This window comes from Myotis yumanensis, unplaced genomic scaffold (assembly GCF_028538775.1).
Source record: "Myotis yumanensis isolate MYYU_CA2020_CCGP unplaced genomic scaffold, mMyoYum1.0.hap1 SCAF_10, whole genome shotgun sequence".
Classification (NCBI taxonomy): domain Eukaryota; kingdom Metazoa; phylum Chordata; class Mammalia; order Chiroptera; family Vespertilionidae; genus Myotis; species Myotis yumanensis.
Window position 1 is genome coordinate 48,815,544 of NW_027223761.1, and position 16,838 is coordinate 48,832,381.

Consider the following 16,838-nt stretch of genomic DNA (forward strand, 5'->3'; position numbering starts at 1 on the left):
GCAAAAGCTCAGGGGACAAACAGAAAATAAATTGTAAACTAATAGACATGAAACCTACCATATTAATAATTACAATAAATGTGAATGTAACAAACATTCCAATTAAAAATCAGAAATTTACAGAATATAAAAGGTCCGAACCAACTATATATGCTGTCTAAAAGAATTCCATTTTAAATATAAAGACACTGATTTTTTGAAAGTAAGTGGATGGAAAAAGATTAACTATCCAAACAGTAAACATTAAAAAGTTTGGACTAGTTGTTCCTATATCAAGCAAATTACACCTTTTCACAATTATCAATTCATTGATTCTCAGCTCCAAATCCATCCTCCACTGCCTGCTTTGTGGTACCCGAGGCAGAACCTGAAAACATTTCACCTTTGTTGCCTCTGTTAAGTTTTGCCAGTAGAGGGCGCTGCAGTGTTATCGCAGGAAGAACGGGTTTCTCTTCCTGATTGGTGTGCCTTTGTCCTTCCTTTCTCCTGGGGCATCTGGTGGGGGCCAGTGAGTGTGTGGGACATTAGTCCGGTGTGCTCACTCCCCATTGAGTATCAGTGGCACCCTTGTGAGTGGCTTCTTAGCAAGTTTACACCAGCAACTCAGCTCGTTTTCCAGTGACTCCTCAAAGGCACCTTCTCAGTGAGTTTCAGAAGCACCCTTGCAGGGATCCTTGGTAGAGACCTCAGGAGGAGGCTTTTCAATGGGTTTCAGTGGTATTTCAGTTGGTAATTTCCTGTAGAATATCATCAATACCTTAGCGTGTTCTTTCCTGCCTGCCACCTCCCGTCTGTGATACTCAGTGAACTTCTCTGCCATCCAATGTGCCAAAACCACACACTCTCCAACAATCTCATGCTCTTCAAAATGTGTTTCTTTTGATGCCAGTTCTAGGAATCCATCCAAAGGAACCTGATACACTAATCAGAAAGAGTATATGCAACCCTATGTTCATAGCAGTGCAATTTACAATAGTTAAGATCTGGAAAACAGCCCAAGTGCCCATCAGTAGACAAGTAGATAAACTGTGGTACATTTACACCATGGAATACTATGCAGCAGTAGAAAAGAAGGATCTCTTACCCTTTGAGATAGCGTGGAGGGACCTGGAGAGTATTATGCTAAGCAAAATAGGCCAGTCAGAGAAAGACAAGTATCACATGATTTCACTCGTATGCGGAATCTGCAGAACAAAATAAACTGATTTCCGAAGAAAATCCAGAGACATAGAAGCATGGGACAGACTGCTGAATCTCAGAGGGAAGGCGGGAAGGTGGGGAGAGTTTAGCCAGAAAATGACAATAATGTGGTGAAGGCCTGAGGAAGGAGTCCAGTGTAGGTTATAAGGGGTCAATGGGGAGAAAAGAGGATATCTGTAATACTTTCAACAATAAAGATAAATATTTAAAATATGTTTCTTCCTTGTGTCCTATCCCTCAGCCCAGAGGTAGTGGGTGCTCCATATCTGCTATTCTTGTGTTCTTTAGAGGCCTCTTTGCCCCTTAGTAATTAATCCCCTGTTACTAATTAATGATTCTTTATATTAAACTTTCCCTGTTCAAATTCTGTGTGACTTCTGAACCCTGACTCATGCAGACTTCAAGACAAAGAGCTTGATCAAGAATAAAGAAAGTCCCTTTATAATGGTAAAAGCACACTGATGAAGAAGTTTAAAATTGACAGAATTAAAGGGAGAAATAGGTAATTCCAGTCACAGCTGGAAACTCAAACACCCTTCCTTCAGTAACTAGAAAAAAAAAAGTAAAGACATAAAGAGCAACATTACCAACCATCTTAACCTAAATGATATTTATAGAACACTGCACACTCTACAGCTAAACCCACTCATTCTATTCAAGTGCATATGTTCATCAAGATAAATTATGTGTTGGACCACAAATTTATAAAATAATAGTTGAAAAGACTTGAAATCATATAGAGCATGTTCTCTGACCTCAACAGAATTAAACTGAAGTCAATAACAATATAATATCCAATAATTTAGCAAATTTAGCAAATTTTGATAATTAATCGATACACTTAAACAATACATGGATCAAAGAATAAACCATGAGAGAACTTAGAACATATTTTATATAAATTCTAATAAAATATGACGTATCAAAAATTTTAGGATGAAACAAAAGCAGTGTTTAGGAGAAATTTGACTTAAATGCTTATATTAAAAAGGAGAAATGCTTTAAAAATGTCTGATTTCCCCTAAAGAAACCACAAAAAGAATAGCAAAGTAAATAAAAAGCAAGTAGAAATAAAGGGAACAGTAAAAATAAATGTAGACATCAAGCAAATTAATAATTAGTAAGCAATAAAGAAAATTAACAAGGTCCAAACTCAATTCTTTGAAAAGATTAAGAAACTTAGTAAAACGCTAGCTAAATTGATAAAGGAAAAGAAAGCAAGAATACAAGTCACCAATACAACGCCTAAATGAGGTATGATTACTACAGATCCTACAGACAATTAAAGGGTAAACCCAAACATTATGGATACATTTATGTTGCAAAACTAAGAATTCCACAAATAGAGAGGAAGGGAGAAAGATGGAGAGTTAGAAACATCGATGAGAGAGAAACATTGATAGCTGCCTCCTGCACACTTCCTACTGGAGATGTGCCCATAACCAAAGTACATGCCCTTGACTGGAATCAAACCTGGGACCCTTGAGTCTGCAGGCCGACACTCTATCCACTGAGCCAAACCGGTTAGGGCTCCTATCTTTTTTTCTGAAGCCATCATAAGCATAATACCAAAACTTGAGAAAATATTTTTAAAACTTAGCCTAAACCCCTTATGAACACGTATGCAAAAATACCTTACAAATGATTAGCAAATTAATAAGCAATATATATAAAAGGATAAAACATCCTGGGTAAGTAGGTTTTTCTCACCAAGTAAGGTTTTCTTAACATTTAAAAATCAATTAATGTTATGTGCCATATTAAGACAATATAGAAGACAAATCATATGTTCACTTTAATATATGCAGAAAGTTACAATTTCAAAACCCTTTCATGATAAAAAAACTCTCAAAAATTTCTATAACTTGATGAAAACTCCTATAGAAATGCTACAGCAAACATCATACACAGAGACATACATGCAAAGAGAAAGAAAAACATAAAAAAGATTAGAATAAATTTAAACCATTTCTATTTGCATGTAACACAATCATTCACATAGAAAATCCAAAGGAAACTACAATATATTTATTAGACTTGATAAGTGTATTTAGTAATATAGTAGGGTCACTGTTAATGTGAATAAATCACTTGTAGTTTTCCATTCTAGCAGCTAATATGTAAAATATTTCATTGAAAATAGTTTTTATAAAACATAAAATAGTTTGGAATTAATTTAACAAAATATGGGGCAAACCTCTATAGTAAAAACTGCAAACATTAGTATGAGAAATTAAATAAATGGAGGAAAATACCATGTTCAGTTTCTTAAAGTCAACTGATCCTAAATTGATCTACAGATTCAACACAATCCCCATCAAAACCTTAGGAGACCTATTTTTTGGGTAGAAGTTCATAAGCAGATTATAGAATTTATATACAATAGTAAAGCTATTCAAAGCAATTATGAAAGAACAAAGTTGAAGGGCTAACATATGATTTCAGGATTTACCATAAAGCTACATAATTCAAGGTAATGTGGTATGTAAAAAAATGAATTAGTTAGCTATTTAAAGGGAAAAAAGAGATCAGTAGAACAGAATAGAGCGATGGAAATATACTCCCATTTATATAGTCATTTTGTTTTTTTACAAAGGTAACTAATCAATATAATAATTATTTTGTATTGCTGTAAAATACATATAATATTTACTATCTTAACAATTTTTAAGTGACAGTTCATGACTTTAAGTACATTCATATCATTGTCCAACCATCACTATCATCCATCTTCAGAACTCATTTCATCTTGCAAAACTGAAAGTCAATACCCATTAAATAATAACTTCTCCTCCTCCCTTCTCCCCAATTCCTGGCAACCACCATTCTAATTTTTCTCTTTATGAATCTGATTATTCTAAGTACCTCAAAGCAGTGGAACCATAGAGTATTTATTTTTGTGTATGTGGCAGGCTTATTTCATTTAACATAATGTCCTTAAAGTTCATTCTTGTTGTAGCATGTGTCAGACTTTCTTTTTAAGGCTAAACAATATTTCATTAGATACACAACCAGATTTGCTTATGTATTCATCTCTTAGTGGATATTTGGTTTGTTTCCACGTTTTAGCTATTGCGAATAAAGCTATGTAAACATGGGTGTACAAATATCCCTATGAATTCTACTTTCACTTTTGAGTGTACAACCCGAAGTGAAGTGTAATGGCTGGGTCGTATGGTAAATCCCCTTTTAAATGTTTGGGGCAAGACCACACCATTTCCCACAGTGGCTTCACTATGTTATATTCCCATCCATGGTGGATAAGGGTTCCAGTTTCTCCACAGCCTCACCAATACTTGTGTTTCTCTTTTGTTCGTCCAGACTTCGAAGCCAGAACTGTCCACACATTGTTTTAGTTGTACCCATGAGTAAGTTCTATTACAGTGACACAGTAAAGATTATGCAGCTGGATCATAAGGGAAAGATACAGACAGAATCTGGAGGAATCCACGCGCACATTTCCTCATGCTCTCTCCCTCCCATGAGGGGCACACAGAGCACAGTGCTCCCCCAGCAGTAACAGTTGTATGATGCTTTTGCCCAGGGAAGCCCATTAGAGACTCGGCACCTAAGATTTTTACTGGGGGCTGGTCACATAGGCAGCAGAGAGAAAGAAAGAAAGAAAACATTTTTAACAAATGTACTGGAATAAGTAGATATTTGTAAAACACAGAAAACCCAATGGGACCCTCCATCCCTACCTCTCACAAGACACACAACTAATACCAATGAATCATTTCACTCTGACTTGTCATGTGCATGGGAAGTTGAGGATCCAAGCAGAGCAATGGAGTCACCCTGCAAGATGACACAGCAAATGGCGGTCAGATTCTGAAGCCAGATTTGTCCACTTCTACACCTGTGCTATTTACTCAGACTCCATCCTGGAGTTCTATCTAATCATCTTTCCCTCATTGAACCCCAGGGCCCAGCAGCATCTGTTGAAGGATGGTTGAATGGTCTAGAACACCCTGCTGCCTCTCTGAGCACAGCACTCACCACACTACGCAGCACACACCTAGTAGCCAAAAACTTCCCCTGGCCTCCTCCTCTGTACAGAGCTTGGTTTTCAAGCTTTGTACTTAGAGTTTGTAGCCAAATTATGAGAAAGAAAGAAAAAAGAGATCATTATAAGCCTGCACATTACAACCAGAGTAATTTTTACCTAGAGAGCTAGTGATAAATGAATTTAAAATGAAATAAGCAAAAATATTTTAATTCAAAATCAACATCATTTATCTTCTAATTCCATTAAGAGATAGTTTAAAATAGTCAGTTTGCTTATCTTTAACATTAAGAGGGGGCATCAAATTCTACCTAAGATGTATTATAGTTAGTGGAGAGAGAGAGAGGGTCCGAGGGAGGATGGATGGGAGTGGAAAACAAAATAGAGAAACCATGGAAGGGAGAGAGGAAAGTCAATGTAGAGGGAGGGACAGCAAGGGAATATTCTGCTCATTAAACAGTGCACTGAACCTGGCTCAGTTTCAAAGATGACCAGGCCTGCATTCTAGTGAATTTGGCCTTCCCTGTGGGTTGGGATCCCTGATGCTCCTGGGGTGATTCCGGTTCCCAAAAATATGATGTTCTGCTTTTAAAATCTTGCTTCAGGGTAAGAAAAGCCTTTGCATAGCTGTGTCGTGGTGAGCCTGACATCTCTCAAAATAGCATTGCCGAACACTAAGGAAACCCCAAAGGAAAAGAAACAACAAAAAGAAACAGAGGCCCAGGAATCACTGTGGTATCCATGAAACATAGACTTCTGACTCTGCAACCCCTGCCTTTGTTCCCTGGGCTATCTTATATGCAGTCTCCTTTCTTTCTGTTTGTCATGAGGAAAATGACCCTCCCCCAATCCTCAGCCACCAGTGTTGATGGACTCTACAGGCTCTGAATCAGCTGGAAGCATCTTCTGATTTGATTGGGGCTCCTTATCCTTCCACAGACTTTATCAGTCAAACCCGGACACTTCTGAGAGGTAACTAGAACCCTACTGATAACTACATGGGGACAGCAGGAACACACGAATGGTTCTGGGCTCGGTGTGTGGTCACCCTAGTTATAGACTCACAGGAAATAGACACTCCAAACCCAAACCTTAATTTTGCAGATTGTAATAAAATTTTTCACACTCACGGTAACAATGAGTTTTTCCTCCGGAGAGGAACATGAACAGATAAACAGAGGGAGAGAGGCACAGACATTAAACAAGACAGGTGAGAGGGAGAGAGATACCAGGAAAGGGCAGGAGGGAGGATGAGGAAGAACAAAAGAGGAAGACAGTGCAGGTAACAGTCCCTGTAGGTACTGAGTGCGGTGAAGGCTCCCGGCTGAGGTCTTTTTTTGGGTGTGTTTATACAGAAGATACTTGTCCTGTAAAATGTTAATTGCTTTATTTCCTTAGTTCCAAGAGGAACACTTTTCTCATATTTCAATGATTCTGAAATCTGAATGTGTATTACAAGGGGTGCCAGAAAGAACCCCCTGGTTCCTAGAAAGAGGAATAATTTGTGACCAAGTTGTTACTGCTGGTAGTTGTATGAGCTTGACAGTGAGTAGAAGGCAGACCTGCTCAGACTGACATCTCAGATGAGACATTTGCATTGGTAGTACCACATTTTCAATTTTACATGGAGTTTAGATATTCACTAATTGCTCAAAATGTCCCCAGAAAGGCTGTACCCAGATGTCACACTACAGCAAAAAGTTACACCTTGCGGAATATAATCTGCATATTCCAGGCAGTGCAATTAAAGACACTGAAAATGACCAAATATATTCAAGTGATTCATAGAATTTTCAAATCTTAATAGAGGTAGATACTGACAGGTCATGCTTTAAGAAAACTTAGTTGCCTGTGGTCTCTTAGAGCTAAGGCTGTTTTTTTTTTCATTCTTGTTCTTGTTAATTCTCACCCAAGGGTGTTTTTCCATTGCTTTTTTAGACAGTAGAAGGGAGGGAGAGAAGGGGAGAGAGGGAAACGTTGATGTGAGAGAGATGCATCATTGGTTGCCTCCTGCAGGAGCCCCAACTAGGCTAGGGATCGAACCACAAACCCAGGTACATGCCCTTGATCCGGAATGGGTCCCATGAGCCTTTGGTGTGGCTGGCCAGCACTCTAACACTGGCCAAGGTTAAGGTTGATTTTTAGAGAAATCTCTTGAGATAATTAATGCAATTAAGTAAAAAGGATAAAAGTAACTATGCATTTAACTATATAGCTAATGTAGATCAAGTGGTGGTCTCCTTCCAATTGCCTTGATGCCACACTGTCATTTGTACAGGTATTACACAGAACTGGAGATGAAAACCCGCTCACCTATGATGCAATTACATAATGCAAATGGCCTAAAGATTCCAAAGGGCCCCAAAGTGTTAATGAGTTTAGATTCAGATTTTGATGGTGACCCTTGAAATAAGTGCCATGCATATGGTAGATGAATTAATGCTGCTGATCAGGTTTTTTAAAGTTAATTTGCACATTTATTTTCACTCCCTCTACAACCAGCAATTTTCAACCAGTGTGCTGCAAGATTTTTTTTTAATCTTCATGCAAGGATATGTTTTTATTGATTTTTAGAGAGAGAGGAAGGTGGGGGGAAGAGAGGGAGGGAGGGAGAGCAGAGAGAGAGAGAGAGAGAGAGAGAGAGATTCATCCGTTACCTCCCATATTCACCAGGCCTGCAAAAGATTTTAAAAGATGCACTACCTTACTATTTAGTCAGGGCCACTGACCTCTTTTCCCTTAGACTGTCAAATACAATAATGACAACAGCCAACACAACAAGAGCCATCCAGTGTGAATGAATCAAAAGTACACCCTTTTTTGTGTGTGTCGGAAATTGTCAAAAATATTATGTTTTTCGACGTGCCACAGAATTTTAGTAATTAGTTTGTGTGCCATGAGATGAAAAAGGTGGAAAATCACTGTACTACACCAACATCTGCCCCAAAGACTGTAATTGAATTACAGGTCCAGTTCATAATTGACTCTGTCATAAAATGAAGGAAATATGATACTTGTCAGCCCCACAACTGCTTTAATCCTGAACTTAGAGGCTCCACTATCAAAACATTTGCCCAGGTTGCCTACTCTGGTGGGAATCACTAAAGACACAAAAGTAATAACTAGAACCCAATAACTTCCAGAAGGGAGAGACATCTGACCAAGAACCAGGTTTAGCGGTGAGGTGAAAGATTTATATTTCTGACATGAATATACATTTTAAAAATAGGTATGAGTGGTCCAAGATGTCTAAACTAAGAAACATATAGTGAGTATGTGACTGAAAGGCCACTGAAGAATAATATATATATAATTTAATTTTGACACATTCATGTCATATCAATACAGAAATCTAAAACATTAGTTCAGTGTCAATTATTCAGTGGTTATCAAAATATTTAAAATTAAACCAAAATGCCCAGTGAGAAAACATTTGTTTTTAATCTTGAGTTGGTAAACTCAAAGTGAACAAAGCCTTCATTGACTGTGCATCTTAGATGATTCCTTTTAGATTTTAAGAGTCTCAAATGGGAAAGTGAGAATCCACCAGACTGAAAATCTGAGGAAAAAGACCAACAGAGGTCTTATTTGCAAAGGTAATGATTCTTGTGGTACTAGCACTATTATCTTTTTATTGTTTTACAGAATATTTGCAGAAATATTTTTGTTGAGATCATGGACAAGTCTTCTATCCATAAAGAGAATAGCTGACTTCAAACAGGTGAACATAACATTTCCCTGTTACATAAATAATTGTATTGAAACATTTGATGCCCTGTCCTATATTGTAACAACCAAACTGGATTAAACAGTATCATAGAGATGTAAATAATTCCCTCAAGTGTGGTGAGGGGCACTCCAGAAATGTTTCTTGTAACTTATTTAAGATGGCATTCTAGGATTTTAAGATGTGAGCAGTATGTTTTTCCAATGTAATTGAAATTCTGATTTGGTTTTCTTTATGATGTTAAAAAAATGAAAATGTTTGAGTATACCAATGTTTTCAACAATGTGCTGACAATCCAAAAGTGATTACTTTGTATTTGGATGGGAAAAAATATAAATGGAATTGGCTTAGAACCAAAAGTAAAAAGAGTAAGGCATTTGCGATATGGTGATGGGAATGTGAGAAGGCACAGAGGAATATATGAACAAGTTGGTAGAAGACATATATTGACTGTATTTTCTGAACTAAAAATTAGAGCACAAAATCTAAGACTCCAAATATATCAGTGGTAACAAGGATGGGAAATTATGGCTGCCCCAGAAAATCCAAAAATTGTTACCCTAGGAGTGCATAAAGAGGCAGTGAAACATTGACAAAGGTGTTACTACAAGAAAAAGAAACCAATTACGTAAAGTGAATTTTATCTTTTCAAACCTGTTTCCGTTTTCCCCAAATTATTATTAGTAGCACAGGCAAAATGTGTGGGTATGAAAAGAAAATGTGCTAACTTTGCCTTCTGAGTACATTTATTATTCTTAATCTACATTAATGCACCAAGGAATTTTTTGTGTTAAAAGCAAGAAACATCTTAGTCTTCAGAATGAACTCTTTTCTTTATAGAAACAAAAGACAAGCTTCTTATCACACACCTCTAGCTATCAGGCCTACCAATAAACAAAACTCCAAAACAGCTTCCATAAAAAAACAAAACAAGAAAACCAGAAGAGTATCTTAGTCAATCATTCAAAAAAAAACCAAAACATGCTCTGAAGAAGAGCCCAGAACAGATAACATGCCTGGAAGTAGGTTCCATTTTCCATGGGAATGCACCTTTCAGTGAAGATCAGCAATCTTTTCAGGATGTTTGGAAATACCTTGATTTAATATCTACCCTTTGACATTTTCCCAAATTGGAGCAAACTCTTTATCTTGTCACCAGCATTTGAACAACATATCAAATCAAAGCACATATGGTAGCAAAGTTTCATTATTAAATATAAGGTACATGTCTAGTGTGAATAAATTATCACTTTTTTTGTAGAAGACAAAATAGGAGTGATTATTAATTTTTCAGGTATGTGTATTTTTCACTTTGCAACAGAATTCCTTTGAACATAAAAATTCCCTAGAGGGTTTAATTTTTATATATGCTTCACAAACACTTGGCTTATACACAACTGTTCGGCCATGCAAAGGTGGCCTACAGGGAGTCTACCGCTTAGGGTGTACAGTATACTCATACACCTAGCAGAGCATCCTCACTTGAGCAGAACAGGACTCTGAAGATTTTCAGAGGAGGCTTGAGAATCATGAATATAAAATAACCCAAGAATAAAGAGTACTTATCAAGTCAAGCTTTTGCCATAACATGGCCAAAGGTGATAAATGGGAAATAAAGAACCATATTACTCACCAACATAACCAGCTATTTGTGTAGAGGGACCTGTGACAAATCCAAGCGCTATCAATGACCAAAACTGTAAAGAGAAAAAGGGAGAGTGTTACCATTGTTGAGGAAGTGGAGATATTTGTGAGCAAGTTGTTGACCGCATTCTGACAGAACGGTATTGCAAGGCAGACGTGGGTGTGGGGTGGGAAGGGTAGGGAGGGCATATTAGAACTGCCTTGCTTCTCCTTCAGCTATGACCCCATATGTCTATTGTATAGCTATCCCTTCTGGCCTGCATACTGAAGCCAGGTCCAGCCCTCAGCAAGAAGCAACTATCAAGGTCTTGATTAAAACCCTCTAATGTGCCGTTCCATGTCTTTTTGCTGGTCTTTCTAAAATACAGATATGAGCAAGTTCCTTCGCTGCTTAAATCGCTTTTCACTTTGAAGGTCAAGAAAAAACTCCTTACCAGGGTTTACAGGGCTCTTCAGGAGCTGATCCTAGACTCTTTGCTTTCCCACTTGCTGTCTCCTTCCCCTCCTTAAGAACTCATTTGCAAAGTCACACACTCACCATCACTGAGCCTGAAGACTGCTCTGCCTTGAAAAACATGTCTCCCCAGTTCCCACAAAACCTCTTGCCAGCCTGCCCCCAATCATTCTATTTATCCAGTTATCATCAATAGCCTCTCCCGACACCCACAGGTCATCAGGTGCATGCCCAGCGTGTTCCTGCAGCACCTTATTTCTAATTCTACCTTAGCACTTAACAGTTTAGGTTCTGACAATATGCCAAAGAATCTGGTCTTTATTGTTTTAGATATTCTTTATTACTGTATTGTCAGTACCTAGTAGAGTTCTTGCCATATAATGTGCTCAATAAATGTCTGATCATAACTATATAGACTAAGTCAATTAGCATATGACAGAAAAAGTGAATAATTTAGTAACTATTTATCAAGCATTTAAATACCAGGCATTGAGCTATATTTATCACCAATTTTACTCTCTGTTTTTTCTTGCATAGATTCTGTCTTCCTATGGTGCAAATGACTTGTCTTGATTCTCTAATTCTTTTCTCAAGACTATTTATTATTCATCCTTCTAGCTTGTGTTCCTGGTGCCTAATTACTCAAAATTGGAATTTGCCTTCATGAGTCCTGACTTCAGTGAACTTTCTTTAAGTTGACTCTTAACTTGTATGACCAAAGGAGTTTGCCAGAATGCTTCTAAGTTTTGAATGAAGCCTTCGGTTCTTTTTTTCAATGGTAAGAATTTTGAAGCTATACAAGTTCAATGGGCTATTTGGTTTAGTTAAGCCATTTGGTTTAGTTTAAGAGTTGGCAAATTACAGTCCTTCTTGTTTTGATATATAAAGTTTCATTGGAGCCATACCCATTTGTTTACATATTGTCTCGGGCTGCTTTTTGCTACAATAGCAGAGCTGAGTGGTTGGAATGAGACTATATCACCTGCAACACCTACAATGTTGGCTTATCTACACCTTTACACTAAGTTTGTCAACTTCTGATTTGGATCATCATCTCATAATATTCCTTCAGTGTTTTCACTGAAGAGGTGTTTTTTGTTTGCTTTTTAACTCTTTTTTTAAAATATATTTTATTGATCTTTTACAGAGAGGAAGGGGGAGAGATAGAGAGTTAGAAACATCGATGAGAGAGAAACATCGATCAGCTGCCTCCTGCACATCTCCTACCGGGGATGTGCCCGCAACCCAGGTACGTGCCCTTGACGGGAACTGAACCCAGGACCTTTCAGTCCGCAGGTCGACGCTCTATCCACTAAGCCAAACTGGTTTTGGCTGTTTTTTAACTCTTGAAGAAGCTCATTTAATTGTTTATTGGAGGATCAAACACAGAAATATCTCCATTATCTTACATTAAATCTATTTGCTACACAGGCATAGAGCAGAACAAGGAGAATCAAAGATGTTAACTTTCTTTGGTCACTTGTATATTTAAATTATAGACTTTTTCTACTTTTTTGCTTTTTTTAGATTTTTAATATTTTTCTTTAGTGAAAGAACATTGCTTCTATAAATGGAAAAATATTAAAATATAAACCTTTTATTCATTTGTCCTAGATCTGTCTACTCATTTGAGGTCATTATGGAGGTGATAGAATCTTTTCCATGAACTTCTCTGTAAGGGGAAACTTTAAACTCAATACAACAGTGAACAGAAACTGTGGTAGCCCAAATAAGAATATCAGGGGAAGCAGATAGCTTTCGAGTTGTGTTGGTGGTTTTAGTGGGTCAAATAAAAAGATAATGAGTCATATGGTAGTCTTTTTTTATGGACTCCCTGTCTTTTTAATCTGCTTTTCCAGGAGTTATTGAGACTGCCAAACCTTAGAGATGGAAAGCACTTTCAAGGTCTTTGCCCTCATCAGTCCAGTCCTTCAGATCCTTCTATATTCTCATCTTTACAGGCTCATACTGCACATTTCCAATGATGGGACACTGGCTTTATTCACAGGCAATGCATTCACTCTTGGATTATTACAAATGTATTTGATCTCTCATGTTGAGATTGATCTTCCAGCAGCTTCCATTCATTGGTCCTAATTTTTTCCTATGTGAACCTACAAACCAGTCTACTCTTTTTTCTTCATGGCAATTCTAACGACATTTAAATCCCAGAGTTCCCTCCTCTTCCAGTTGAACATCCCCAGTTCCTCCAGCTTTCCCTCATGTAATAGTATTTCTGGTTCCCTCACAATTCTTTGTGCCTTTTCTGTTTCAAGTGTGGTTTGCCCCAAGGCAGAGTGGCACCATCATCTTTCTACTTTCAGATACTGTTCTAAACATCTGAGAACTATTCTACCTTAGGCTTGGTTGTCACACTCTTGCTCACAGCCCTTCAGCGCATGGTTATGTATAAGTTTCAGGTTTTTACATGGTTTTCAAAATCATAATTTCAGATCACTTTACCATAGTCTCTCTGGGAAAGATTATAAATTTATATGATCACTTTTTTTTTGTATTGGATATTTAGGTTGTTTTCATTTTTCTTCTCTTATAAATAATGCCACAACACGATTGCTGTTTTGCATAAGCCTTTCTCATACTATTTTTTATTTACATTTGCTTCCCAGAAAACCATTCCTCATCAATAAATATTTTTGATTGAAAAAGTGTAAGATAGTAGAATATAAACAAATTTTACAGATCGCTAAATACAATCTCAAATGTTAAGAAAAGTCACCTGACAGAGGAAAAAATAATTTAACAGAAGAATGTATGTATGGGATTTCAAATTAAATAAGGTTTTGTTACTCCCCACTTTTACCCCTCTCCCCTCTCAGAACTAATGTCTATGTTCGTTTAAGGAGGCACATAGAGTCCAGGGGAGTAAACTGTTTACCTTACAAATGGATGTGATACTGAAAAATAATAAAAATATAAAACAAATCAAGGACCTCTAAAAAAACAACAAAATATATAACCAAATAGATATATTTTGAAAATATTTTAATGATCTAGATTGCTATAAAAATAATAAGAAGAGTGTGAAATTTTTGAATAGATTTATATTAGAGGGTACTCTTTAATTATTTAAAACTCAAGGAATTGCCCACCTTTTCCCATCTTGCCTATATGAGAAAATCTCTTCCATTGTAAACAAATATTTATCTTAATATGCATAGATTTGGATATGGATTATGTACAAAATTTGCTTCAAAAGCCTTAAAAATATATGTGCAAGCACTAGTGCCACCTTCAAAATCCTGTATACTTAAAATGCTTATTCAGCGCTCATTTAGAGCAAGATAAGTGCTACATGCTCATCTGAAAGAAAATGCCTTCCAGTGCGATCCCTGAGATGTTAACTAGGAAATACCTTCCCTCATGTCTTCTTCTTCATTTCTTACTCTCCTTTCCATACCAGTGAGGGGGTACAATGAATATTCCTCTTCTCTTGAGGTTTATGCATTAGATTTAATGGGCATATTTCCCATTTCCATTGAGTTCCAGGCATCCTGTTGGGCATTATGAGCACAGCTATGAACAGACCGATGTGGTCCTTGCCCTCATGTTTCTATGCCAAATTCCCTTGATAGTTGCTGCAAACTATGATCTCAAGGCTCTGAGTCTGGCTTCACCATCCTCATTGTAAGCAGACTGCTGAAAATATGGATAATTTAATGAGGAGAAAGTAGCAGATGTATGTTAGAGTATGATCAGTCTGCCATTCTCTCTCATTAAGCCATCCCACCCTCTACCATAGAGTAGATCCCTGGCAACCAGATAGTATTGAATGAGACTACTACCTTCCTGGCCACAGCTGCTTGGACCAAGTGCTGTCATCTTGCTATGTAGTATTTCCCTCAGAAATGTGGAAATTGGACCACAGGAATTAGCTTTTTTAGGTGGTTGGATTGTAATATGTTCATTTGAGAACTGGAAATGACCATGTCTTTTTCCATGCAAGAGACCAAAGAAAGTCCTCAGAAAGAGAATACAGTAGCCATGTATAGAGAAGCAGATATGAGAGATAGAGTGTCCAGATGGCATTCTGAGCTTCACCTGCATTCCTGACCTTGTTTTTCATGAGGCAGTTTTAAAATATATATATTAATTATTGATTTTTTGCAGAGCGGAAGGGAGAGGGATAGAGAGTAGAGAGTTAGAAACATCGATGAGAGAGAAACATCGATCAGCTGCCTCCTGCACACCCCCTACTGGGGATGTGCCCGCAACCAAGGTACATGCCCTTGACTGGAATCGAACCTGAGACCTTTCAGTCCGCAGGCCTACACTCTATCCACTGAGCCAAACCGGTTACGGCCATGAGACAGTTTTTTACTCTTATAATAAATCCCACGTTTTTGTTCAAGCTACTTCAGGCTTGTTTCCATAACTTAAAATCAGCGGCCTAACTAATATGCTGGGGTTAGAAAGGTACAGAAGGAAGGAAGGGGTACCACCTTAACAAATCCAGGTAAAATTGTCTAACAGTGAGAGTGACGAGTTACTGCGGGAAGCACTGCTTGGCAGCAGTTAAAAGATGAAGGGAGGTTGGGGTTATATGCTCAAACTTGATGTAAGTTAAAAGGAGACATAAAAATTAGAAATAATCAAATCTCAGAGCTGCCATAATTTGAGAGTTAGCACAAAAAGCCTTCTTAATCAGAGAGCAAGAAAGATCCTTGGAGATGTAAATTACAGAAAAAATAGTGGTGAATTTTAGGTATAATCATTCAAGATGTAGTGTGCTCATTTGAAGTAATGAGAATGGCTTTTAAAAAAAACAAAAAACAGAAAGGTTAGAATTTAAAGATAAAAATCATCTGATTAAAACAGTCACCTAAAAAGGTTGGATTCTGCCCTGGTTGGTTATGTGGCTCAGTTGATTGAATGTTGTCCCATGCACCAAATGGTTGCCAGTTTGATTCCCAGTCAGGGCACATGCCCTGGTTGCAAGTTTGGTTAGGGTACATATGAGAGACAATTAATCTATATTTCTCTCTCACATCGATGTTTCTCTCTCTCCTTCTCCCTTCCTCTCTCTCTAAAAGATCAATAAAAAACATTTTTTAAAAGGTGGGATTCTTGTTTCCTTAAATCTGTGTAAACCAATTCAAGGATGCTAGTTGTTCAAGTCATGTGGTGGACAACTAAGCATGTAAGCCAGACTCTGGCTGGCTTCACAGGTACCAGCTGTGTCGCATCAGGAAAGTCCCGGAATCTCTACAGGCCTTAAGCTCTTTCATCTTAAAATAGGGTGGTGTATATGTGACTTAAGAGGGTTTCAGTGAGATTAAATGAGATACTGTAAGTAGCATAAGACCTGGCATAAAATCTGTCAATATATTTTGGTTATCTTTATGTTTTTTGCTTTTCATGATACACTTGGGTTTTTGCTCAATCCAAAAGACATTCGAAATGAAAACAGAACATTAAGTAGGAGACAACTATTTCACAAAAACTGAGATTGATGAATTCTTATTCTGCATGTCCTGAAATGATCAAACAAATGAATAAACAAATCAGTCCTCACCTAGAACACAGTGCTGTGATTGTCTGGCTACTAGTTCGAAGGTTAAGATGGAATATAAGCTTCATAAGGTAAGCTTTCAGTTCTGTTTCTTCCTTATTAAATTCCCAATTCTGAGCATACTGCCTGATGCACAACAGGTACTGAAAGAAGGAAGGACAAATAACAAAGGAGGGAATGAAGGCGGAAAGGGAGAAAGGAAGGAAAAAAGGGGTACATTTATTTTATCATGAATACTCTAAAATTCTTTAGGTGTATTTCTAGAAGATGAATAGTG